This window comes from Engraulis encrasicolus, chromosome 20 (assembly GCF_034702125.1).
Source record: "Engraulis encrasicolus isolate BLACKSEA-1 chromosome 20, IST_EnEncr_1.0, whole genome shotgun sequence".
NCBI lineage: Eukaryota > Metazoa > Chordata > Actinopteri > Clupeiformes > Engraulidae > Engraulis > Engraulis encrasicolus.
In genome coordinates, this window is record NC_085876.1 from 41,902,385 (window position 1) to 41,914,497 (window position 12,113).

Sequence of the window (12,113 nt, forward strand, 5' to 3'; positions counted from 1 at the left end):
ATCACATCACATCGACAGTCCTAAAGTGCCTCTCCTACCACAGCAGCAACAGCAACAGCATCCCGACAGCAGGCCCAGCAACCATGACTCCACCATCACATACATACCCAGGAGAGAGCTACTCAACACACACACACGCACACACACACACACACACACACACACACACACACACACACACACACAGGAGGAACATTACCAGTTCTCTCAATACCGCAGGTCCTGCATCTCCACCAACCCCTTACCGACAGGACGTCCCACAAGTACAGTTCACCAGAACCACAAGAGCTTCATTGCAAAATGATGTAAGCGGCGGCACGCCATTTTTTAATCTGTTCAGACATCCTATCATCATCATCCATCTGTGAATTCTTCTTACCATTCAATTATTTTGAGAACGTACATTTTAAACCGATATAAAAAAAAACATTTTGCAATGCAATTCAATGCAATGCCCAATACAAACATTTCAATTTCTCAAATGGATATGTCATTTTGCACCGAAGCAAAACCTCTAGAGTAGACCAACATCAACTCCTCCAGCCCACTACCACCAGAGAGTGTTCTTCAGTTCCCAACCCACTGCCACAGGCCCTGCAACCCCACCAACTCCATCGCCACCAACCCCACAGCAAGAGAGCTTTTCCAGGCAGACCTTGCCACAAGAGCAGCTCGAGAGAGTAGAGTCGCAGCAGGCGTATTATTTTAGTAGTGATGGATCCACCGACGCCAAAACACTGCCAGAGAGCTCTTCCAAACTCACCATCCCAGGCCCAACTCCCTGGCCTAGGAGAAGCAACCTCACCAACCCCAAAACCACAACCTGTACTGAGAGTAAGGATCGACCGATATTTATATCAGTATCGGTATTGGGCCGATATCTGCATTTTTTAAGTGTATCGGTATCGGCCGATTCGCAATATTTATTATTTTATGTCATTCTGGTTTTTTTACAGCACCAAGACACTTTATTTTTTTATTACTTGATTGTTAGACATTACTTGATTGTTAGAGTGGGTGTTTAAATGTTACAAGTTGTACCTCAATTTGATAATGTTAAAGGAATGTTTATTTTTAACCTGGAATATTTGTAATTTTTAACCCTTTTTTTTTTAACCCATATCGGGTATCGGAAATCGGGTATCGGCCAAGGGTGATGGGGGGAAAAAAATAAAAAATAAAAAAATAAAACGGTATCGCATCGGCCATTAAAAAACCTGTATCGGTCGACCCCTAACTGAGAGGTTACCAAGAGCTGAGAACAAGCAACTCCACTGGCACCAACACCAACTCCCCACCCCACCCGCCACCGGAGAGCTCCTCCAAACTCACTACACAGACCCAACACCCCAGCACCCCAAAACCCCCAACAGCTGCAATGATGACTCCTCCAGTCCAAACCCATGACCAGAACTTTTCCGGGCAGGCCTTGCCACAAGAGCGAGCAAGAGAGCGAGCGAGAGAGAGCGAAAGAAAGAGTGAGTGAGAGAGAGAGCGAGAGCGAGAGCGAGAGAGATTTTTGCACTGCCCACAGAGCACATCAGTGGGCTGCAGTGAGGAGCAATGCAGGTGCAGCACCAAAATTAGCCGAGAGAGAGTTCTAAGCTAAACAGCAAACTGAAGAGAGCTCTCCAAAAAGCACCCACTGAAAGAGACCTCTGAAACAATGCCAGCAGTGCCAACTTGATCATGAGAAGCGGTGACCTGATGGTTTGTGAGAAGTTTGGATCCCGTGCTTGTACCTGTAGAAGAGGGTATGGTGGAGGGAGTGAACACAATAACTAGTGCTCTTTTGCATACTCATTCATGAGGTGAACAACACATCTAACTCCTTTCTTCAGGTGGACAGAGGTGTGTATTGAAAACAAAAAACTGTTGGAGTGTCAGCTTTGAGAAATGTTTGGTAATGAATGACTAACTGTCTTTAGTTCCAAAATAACTCTTGCAGGTAGGTGTAATCGCTAGAGGCAAGTGCAAGGGCAGAGTGAGATACCTTCTATAGCTTATAAAAAAAGCAGAACTCTAAGAGCCTCAGGCTTTGCGATAATATTTTAAGCTTGCCGACACATGACTTCAGACAAGCGACTAGAAAAGGTTTATCTCAATCCCAGGAGCCCGCTCCATTTAGTCCCTTTCACTTCAAGGCGTTGATTGATTTGACACTTTGCGACTCAAGGTTCATAATTGAGGGAAACACACCTTGGAGATCAATTACCCGGGCATGAAAGCCCCTTTCTCCCGAGACAGGAATGAGAAACTCATTTCACCTTGCCACGAAGCGACAGAACTTGAGCATTTGTATTTATGAGGGAAGTGCAGCGGAGGATATTAAGAACACTCGGGCAGGTTATTTCTCTCTTGTCAGTGACAACCAAAAAACAAGTTCTGTGGAACATCAGCTCTCCCTAAAACTGACTGCACGAGGCTGGTCGCGAGCTTCTGCACAGATCAAAACAATTCTCAGTGATGGATCGGATGAAGGAGCTGTTAGGAAGGGCTGTTTGGAAAATTTACATAACCTTCCCAAAATCCCCACAGAGAATACGGGGAAAGACACATAACAGATGATATGAGAGAGAGAGAGAGAGAGAGAGAGAGAGAGAGAGAGAGAGAGAGAGAGAGAGAGAGAGAGAGAGAGAGAAAGAAAGACGCGGCTGCCGGAGAAGAAGAACAGCTCGTAAATTGGCAAGGTTGCACTCGGAGGTGAGAGGCTGAGAAACTGCCGGGGAAAACACACACGAGCACGTGTGATGCATTTGAATGAGCCGCTTCTGCTAATGTGGTTTTATGCATACGCCGACACTGTCACGGAACTCCAGACTGTCACTTCCCATATTTCTCAACGAAGATAGATCTACAGTTAGCGACCTTTGTGCCACACATATCAACACTAATTTGAATAGCGCGCACATTAAGGCCCGTGATCCGGTATGCCAATGAACAAGTAAACAGGATCACCAGTCTGATGTCAAAATAAGAATCAAATTACTTCTGGAACAACTCGTTGAGTTTCCAGCATAATGCACAAATCGTGCGCATCCATCGTCAAGCTACTGAGCAAGCCGATTGTTTACAGTATGTGCATGGACAGGCTTTGCGCTGCCATGGCATGAGGTCATCAGCAGCACATCCGCGAGCTTAATAGGTGATTCAACTAGCAGATGAGCTCTAGCGGCTGGATGGGCCTTCGGGGGACCACGCCTCAAGCATGTCATGCAATAATGTCATAAGAAGTAGGGACCCCCCTCAAGAAGGCGCAGTCAACATGACTATCCACGGTGACAAGGCTACCATTGTTCAGCTGTTATGTCGCATTAAACGGTTAGCTTTTGCTGATGTTGTCGGTCTCCCAGGATAACTATGTGTGCTCTGTTTATCAAATACTAGACTGGCTTCGTTAGAAAACAATAAGGCCAATCAAACTGCTATACACTGCACAGTGTGATAGTGTATGGAAGTGTATTTTACTGTAGCCTTGGCGGTGCGTAAAACCACGTGCAGTTCTCAACGGGGGAAATGGTTTGTAGAGCGCTTTAGTCTTAGTAACTAAACTTTATCCCCAGTGCACGGCGCAGCACATAGACAGAGGAAACAGGAAAAGAGTCAAGCGGGGTGGGTGAAGACATGTCGTTATCTGCAATCTCATAATTAGCATTTCCTCAGTCAAGAATGAGGAGGTGCGGTCCAGTCGAGTAGGGAATCTTGCTTTCCGAATCCAAAACAAACAGACCAAGAGCACCCCCTAAACTGTAGTGCGACACATCTGACTTGCCTTCAAATTAGACAGCTCGGTGTCGTACATTAAATACTGACCAACCCATGGTGACATTTGTGGAGAACTGCCGTTTTTAAAGCACTGCTCGAGAACACGACCCGCGCAACAGCAAAACGTCCCCGTGGATTGTCGCTAAAGTTATAAATCAGCGTGATTACCCCCAGCGAACAGCATTCTGATCGATACACGAAACACCAATTGAGACGCCCACGTTTAACTACATTAATCCCACGACAAACAGGCGTTTTGACAGGTCCTGCCGCTAGTTCTACTGTTGCAAAAGGTTTCGGGTCAAATGTTGAATTACCATTTCGCCACTGTACCCTCATCTTCACCTCCTCTCCTCAGGGCGGAAACAAGCCATGTATTTAAAACGACAATGCAGCCGCGTGGCTATATGCAAAGCGCGAGCACAGACGTTTACTAACCTGGTGAGGTAAGGTGACTTTTCCTCCGCAATAAAGTGCTGATGTTCCGAGTTTGTAGCAGTCGTTTTGGCTGTAGCTCGCTCCTCGCTCGATTTGCTCTCCTCCGTGCCAGTGCTGCTGTTTTCACTTCCTCTTTCCCCCTCCGTATGCTGGTTGGCTCTTCTCCTTCTGCCAGCGATGCGCGCGACATTGACCAATTACGACACAACAAACCCGGACAATTGAATAGATAAGTATGGATGCCCCTTTATACACTTCATTCACTCTCAAATAAAGGCCGTTTTAAAGAACATAGTGGATGTTAATGTCCCCCCAGGGCAAAGGTTTAGACTGGTTAATACCGCTGCTGCGCCCAAGGAATATTTAATTGGGTGGAAATTAGCTGAACAATGACTTTTAAATAATTAACGTCTTGGTATTAGGCCAATTCATTGCACTGTTTAGACACCAACATGACCTAAAAGGGATGCGTTAAAACACATAGACACGTTATTTTAGTACACCACCAGAGTGACTGGTTGACAGATAAACAGCATTTTTCATTCATTATGTATTCATACACATTTTGAATTTTGCCCTATAGACATTTAACATATTAACAGCACAAAGAAATAAATTATGCATTTCAGGCGCCCTAAGCAAGGTCGTGATTTAAATGAGGCATGGAACACTCTTTTGGAACAAAAATCCTTTGTATTTCCCAAGAGGTTTTTTTGCCTGTCGTTCTGTTATGCATAGCCAACGACGTAGCCTGGTATGTAAATACAACTTTGTGCAATGTCATATATTCATATTCGTAGAGATATACTTTAGAGGGGAAAAGTTAATCTGTTCTGAAAGCCCTTGAAGAATCTTTTGAATTTAGTTAAGCATTGGCATGTGGCTTGCAAAAACCGGTATAATCCCTGAGCAGAGTTAACTTATTTCTAATGGCACTGAGAAATGCCATCTTTGCAAGACTGCTCCACCCGTCATATCCCTGGGAATTAAGCCCCGTCATAATCCAGTGGTACAGTTGGATGGATGGATGGATGGATGGGTGGGCAGGGGCGGAGCTATAGGGGGGGCGAGCAGGGCACTTGCCCCTGGGCCCAGGGCCCTCCTGTATTGGTGGTGGGGGCCCTACTGTGAGCTTGGCAAGCTGTAGAGGGGGCCCTACAAGTGTCTTGCCCCTGGGGCCCCGTGTGCAATTGTTCCGCCACTGTGGGTGGGTGTAGGGATGGATGGATGGATGGATGGGTGGATAGATGGGTGGGTGTAGGGATGGACGGATGGATGGATGGGTGGATGGGTGTAGGGATGGATGGATGGATGCATGGCCACTGACAGCTTTTGCCGGGTCCGGGACAGTCATTAGAAAGGGTCCCTGATCCAATACATACAATTTAATGAGAACCCAATTTTGGGCCCCCCTCTCTCCCTGTGTCTGGGACAGCTGACCCCTTTGTCCCCGCCCCCTGGCAGCTTCCCTGGATGGCTGGATGGATAAATGAAGGTAGGGATGGAGCATTTTTTTTTTTAATCTTGCTGTCCATGTCAAGTCTTCTTTCCATCAACATACAGAATCAAAATTGTCTGCTTGATTTGAACCAGTGGCCTTCAGAGCTGTGTTTGGTGTCCACACAGAAGATTAATCAGAACATCTTAACTAACCATACGTAGTGTTGTCTAATAATGAAACGCGATGTTCATTTGGAACCCAATAATGAAACATTATGAACCCAAATTGCACGACACAGTGTACCCACATTCGTTGTAATCTAACCGAATCTTCCTACCCCCTGTACGTCATGTTCCATAACATATAAAACAGCATATCAAGGGAGGGCAAAGTGTCTCTGGGCGACAGCTTGAAAGTTAAAGCTGCATTTCTGTCAGGGTAAACAAAAACAGGGCTTACTTAGTATGTCAAAACATATTCTAGAAAGGACGAACTCTTGAGTACCACTCAAAAAACTACACCAATATGTCAGATAATATCAACCGAAAACGAAGGCAATGTATGTCGTGAGAATAAAAGCACAACTTAAATATTTTAAGTTGTTTTTTAATAGTTTTTTACAAAACCTGTTCTGTGTAGATTCGGCTCTGTTCTGTACGCTTCAAGATGCAATGGCCTCCAAAATAGCCCCACAAGCCAAAAAAGCAAGAAATGCTTAATGCATTCAGTCAGATACCCAGAGGGCACAAATTCACCATGCGTAGCGGAAAAGTATCTTCGGCTAAATAAATAAATAAATAAGATACGGTGTAGAAGTTAGCGTTTTCTTGGGGGCCCTGCTTTGGTTAAGCTCCCTGGGAGACGCTCCCTAGGAGAGGAGAGACACATCTGTGGAGCCGATGCCTTTGGCCAGATAAAACACAACATGAAGCAGCAGAGAGAGAGAGAGAGAGAGAGAGAGAGAGAGAGAGAGAGAGAGAAACAGACGGACGGATGGACAGACAGACAGACAAACAGGCAGTTACATATACATATGTGTGTGTGCTCTCTCTCTCTCTCTCTCTCTCTCACACACACACACACACACACACACACACACACACACACACACACACACACACACACACACACACACACACACAGTAGATGAGTGAGTGTGTTTGCATGGGAGAACGAGATACATTCACACAGAATGAGAGAAACAGATAGGCTGAAGAGAAACACACACATGCTCATAAACACACACACACACACACACACACTGAAAGCGACAGACAGACAGACAGACAGACAGACAGACAGACAGACACACACACACACACACACACACACACACACACACACACACACACACACACACACACACACAGTGAGAATGTGTGTGTGAGAGAGTGTGTGAAAGAGATACATTCACACAGTATGAAACAGAGAAAGATAGAAAAGAGAAACACACACACACACACACACACAAACACACACACACACACAAAGACGGTTTGAATAGTGCTGATTTATCTGGTGCCCCGAGCAGGGGGCGCCGTGGTGGATAGTGAGAGAGAGAGAGAGAGAGAGAGAGAGACATAGACACAAAGAGAGAGATACGTAGAGAGCCAGAGACATAGAGAGAGAGAAAGAGAGAGAGAGAGAGAGAGAGAGACAGAGACATAGAGAGAGAGGAAGAGAGAGAGCGAGAAAGAGAGAGAGAGAGTTGCGTAGAGAGACAGAGAGAGAGGAAGAGAGAGAGAGAGAGGAAGAGAGAGAGAGAGAGTTGCCATGGAAAGCGGGATAAGCAGCCAGGAGGGAGAGGTGATCAGACGGACCCTGCTGTTACTAAGGAGACGCCTTATCTTCGCTGAGCCGCCACAGCCAGGCAAGCAGGCAGTCAGGCAGCCACAGTCCAGTGTGTGTGTTTATGTGTGTGTTTTGTATGTTTTGTATGTGTATGTGCACATGTGTTTGTGTGTGTGTGTGTGTGTGTGTGTGTGTGTGTGTGTGTGTGTGTGTGTGTGTGTGTGTGTGTGTGTGTGCGCATGTGTGTCTGCATATGTGTTTCTGTTGTACGTCTGTGTTTGTATGCGTGTCTTGTCTCTGTGTGTGTCTCCCAGCATGCGGACAAACAAACAAGCGCACCAGCCCAAAACCCACATTTTCATGAGAAGAAGTAAAAAAAAAAGAAAAAGAAAAAGAGAAAACCCCCATGGGTGTGTCAGTTCGTAAAAGGCCCATTTTGGGCTCATAATAGCAGAGTAGGAGAGCTGGTGTGTGGCTGGCTGAAGGCTCTCTACTGGCCCTTCTCCGTGGGTGCGTTCCAATATGCGACCTTGCGTCCTCCACTTGGGCTTGTGGCCTCACATTTTGCTGATCCCCCGCCTCCGTGGAGAAAACAATTACGTTTCCCTGCAGTCAGCCTAGACAAAACATTTTTTGGGGGGGACTATTCTTCATTTACCATCCTGTTTGAAAATGAAAAAAATGACTTAATTACAATTGAGTCTTTGTCAGATATTGAAATATAATTCTGTTGTCGATGTCTTACTTCCTGGTACGAGGTCACAAGCACAAGTGGAGGTCGCACAGTGTCGCATATTGGAACGCACCCCGTTTCTCCAGTTAAGGCACAGGCTGCATTGCTCCCCATGCTAGCCTCTTATTAAGAGGGCGGGAGGGACAGCAGGAGGGAGGGTGTGTTTAGTTTCCCTGATGTGGTAGCACTGGGCCACTGCTGCATGTAGCCTAACCTACTGCCACACGCCGCACTGCCTTTTCCTCCTCTCTCTGTTGTGGCTGAGGAACAGCGTTGCCAGTTTGGGTGGTTTCCCACCCAATTGGGCTGCTTTAACCTCTTACTGCAGGTGGGGTCGCCGGTGACACTATTCACTTGCTGAAAATGCTTAAATACATCATAACAACATCGCTATGACATTACAGAGAGCCATAGTGCTGCACTAACGGGTTAATAGGATGGCCATCTGCGAGTAAAAATGGAATTTAGCAGGAAAAAAACGCCCATTTTTTGGCCATAGATATCAATAGAATTGGGCGGGATTTATTGCTTCCAGGCGGGTTTTGAACATTTTTTTGGGCTGGAAACCATCAGCCTCATCTGGCAACCATGCTGAGGAAGGGTATGAGCAATCCACAACAGCTACTGAACGTTCAGCCAACGGGGCCTAGTGTTATTCACTCACCATCAGAATACTACAATGCTGGGGTGCATTTCTCGAAAACGTAGTTGCTAACTTCATTAGCTACTTTGTTGTTTGCAATGCAATTTCCCATTGGCAACTACCCAAGTTGCTAACTGGCTGACACCTACGCTTTCGAGAAACGAACCCCATACCAGATCTACTACTCACTCTTACCCCTTAGGCTACGTCTTTGTTTTGTATGTTCATGTGAAGAAATCAAGACACTTGACTCATCTTGACATAGCCCCCTATATACAGTATGTAGTAGACGACAAAAGGGGACAGTTGTCCCGGGCCCAGGGCGAGAGAGGACCCCAGAATTGGGTCCCCATTACATTGTATGAATTGAGTGGGGGTGGGGTGGGGTGGGGGCTTTCAGATGGTTTTGTTCTAGGTCCGGCAAAAGGTTCTAGGTCCGGCCCTGATGGCCCTTAAACCACCACAGACAGCCATATCCTGTCCCTTAGTGGAAGTGAGCGAACGAACGAATGAGCGAGCGAGGAAGGGAGGGAGCGAGGGATGGATGGATGTACTCAGGGAAGAACTGGGTGATCAAAGGAAGGAGGAGCTTTTTCCACCTTTTTTCTCCTCCCATCCTCTCCTTGTCACCACCGTATGTGCTAACGCACACACACACATCACCTCCCCTAAATGGCTATTGGAGAGACAGAGATGAAGAGGGGGATAGGGAAGGGAAAATGTGTGAATGAGATAATGAGAGAGAGAGAGAGAGAGAGAGAGAGAGAGAGAGAGAGAGAGAGAGAGAGAGAGAGAGAGAGAGAGAGAGAGAGAGAGAGAGAGAGAGAGAGAGAGAGAGAGAGAGGCTAGGCTGGAGATGTGCTTGTGGGCATGTGTCTTCTGTTTATTCAGTTCTGTGTTCATGGACACTGTGTTAGGTCAGCCCACTGAAAGACCACATTGTTCAGGTTTGCACTGACACATGTTGTGATGATTCGAAGGTTAGACTGGATAGTATGTCAGAGGGAGAGATCTCTCTTCGTGTCTCTCTCACACTCACACTCACACACACACACACACACACACACACACACACACACACACACACACACACACACAAATTGTTGCATCAACAGATACTTAAGGAGATAATACCCACCTTTATGGAGGACAGACAAAGCACACACACGCGCACACACACGCGCACACACACGCGCACACACACGCGCACACACACGCGCACACACACGCGCACACACACACACACACGAAGACTTTAAAAATAGCCGGCTACCTGGCAATTTATCACACAGGAGGACGCATCTGACCTACAAATCCATTACCCTGCAGATACAGCCAACATCCATACAGCAGCTACAATGCAGCTAATTCATTTGATCGTTTCATACTAAACACACACACACGCACGCACGCACGCACACAACAGCACACACGTGCACAACAGCACACACACACTCAAACCATGTGTGTGGTGTGGTGTGTGTGCGTGCGTGCGTTTAGTACACGCGCACACTCACACACACACACACACAAAGAATGTGTCGAAAGTCGACAGAGAAAAAAAAGACCAAACTGATACGGTATGTTAGTTGTCATGGAGAACAACATGGAGTGGGCTCCTTCAGCAGAAAACATGAAGTGAATGAGGCCAGACAGACAGCCAGCCTGAAAAGAAAACAACATCCAGGTGGGGGGCGTCATTTTCAATTTGTTTATTTATTTAGTCATTCACTCAATTGTTCAGTTCAGTCATTCGCTCAATCGGCTTGACAGCAATTCATATCCCTTTCCCCTTTCTTACAGTGCGGGTACAAAATAGTTCATAAGGGCAGAAGCGATTCTAGGGTTAGATGGGGCCCCAAGCGAGAATGCAATTGAATTAATATTTGGACCAAACTCGCCACTACTGCAGTTAAGTGTGAGCTGTTATTCACTATCTAGGTGCTTAGGGGCCCCAAGCGGCTGCCTGGCTAGCCTGGTGACAAGATGCGCCTCTGCATAGGGGGACGGTGTGGGAAAAATTGAAGCAATATGGAAAAGAGAGGGGGGCTACTGCATTGCAGTAACCAACTCTAAATATTACAGCACTTTGTTTGAATAAATAGTCTCTGAAGAACTGAAAAACAGAAAGGTTTCCGTTACTATCCCGGTTGGGATACTTCCAATTCCAACAGTATCCTCCACTGACTTCTATAGGTATCCTCATCTCTGCATCTGAGGTGTCACACACTCTTATTGCCGTGCAGACCCTTGAGGCAAAAAAATGAAATCCTTCCCAACACTGAAACTGTATGATGACATGGTTTAGTAAGACCTAAGGGGTCTAAAACAAATTGTAGATTGTGTTGCACAGATGTTGCAGTCGGTCTTATTGGATTAAAACTCACAACATTTCAAAACATTGCGCGTTACCGAATCAACCTTGTTGTGGAACTTCAGTGTGTGCAGACTTCCACGTTTTCTCTCTCTCAAGAGGACATTTGATTTGCCGTGCACGGCACCTGGCCTTGGTGAGTCATTTTTTTACAGCTGAGAGTTTCACTCTTATTCGAGGAGGTTACAAGGGTGTCGACACAAATGGTCAACAACAAAAAAATATATATATATATATTCAAAAAAACAAAGAGACCGCAACTTGGATACAGTGTTTTATTACACAGTATGTGCACGCAGTCTCTTATTTTGAAAATGTGCTGCAGCAATACAGGCATCCAGATATTACAGCAGTAGCAGTGGCAGCAGCAGCAGCTTATATTATGAGTCTGCCTGACGTGACGTCTAAAATGCAGAAGTCTAATAACAAGCTCAGCAACACTCACCAGCCGCTATGCTGTAGAAGGCGGAGACAGGGGCATGCATTATTCATCACCTCCAAGCCAGGAGGAGGAGTAGGAGGAGGAGGAGGAGATGGTTTGGGAGGAGGAGGAGGAGGAGGAGGAGGAGGATGATGATGAGGAGATGGTTTGGGGGGGAGGAGGAGGTGGTTTGGGAGGAGGAGGAGGAGGATGAGGAGATGGTTTGGGGGGAGGAGGAGGAAGAGGAGGAGGAGGAGGAGGATGATGAGAAGATGGTTTGGGGGGAGGAGGAGGAGGAGATGGTTTGGGATGAGGAGGAGGAGGTGGTTTGGGAGGAGGAGGAGGAGGAGGATGATGAGGAGATGGTTTGGGGGGAGGAGGAGGTGGTTTGGGAGGAGGAGGAGGAGGAGAAGGGCCCCAGGGTAAAGAGGGGTGAGGGCGTGGGGGTCGTCAGGGGTGTGGGGGGTTGCTGGCTGGAGTCATAAAAGGTCAGCTCCCTTTGCAGCT

General features: G+C 46.7%; 1 protein-coding gene across 1 annotated transcript in view; it reads right to left on the reverse strand.

Moving 5' to 3' along the window:
• Nucleotides 1-10,508: 10,508 nt before the first annotated feature.
• rp9 (RP9 pre-mRNA splicing factor) overlaps nucleotides 10,509-12,113 on the reverse strand; it is a 22,341-nt gene continuing 20,736 nt past the window's right edge. Inside the window, exon 6 of the mRNA XM_063184949.1 lies at nucleotides 10,509-12,113. This exon is cut by the window's right edge and continues 640 nt beyond it. The gene's annotated coding sequence lies outside the window, so the exon portion shown is untranslated.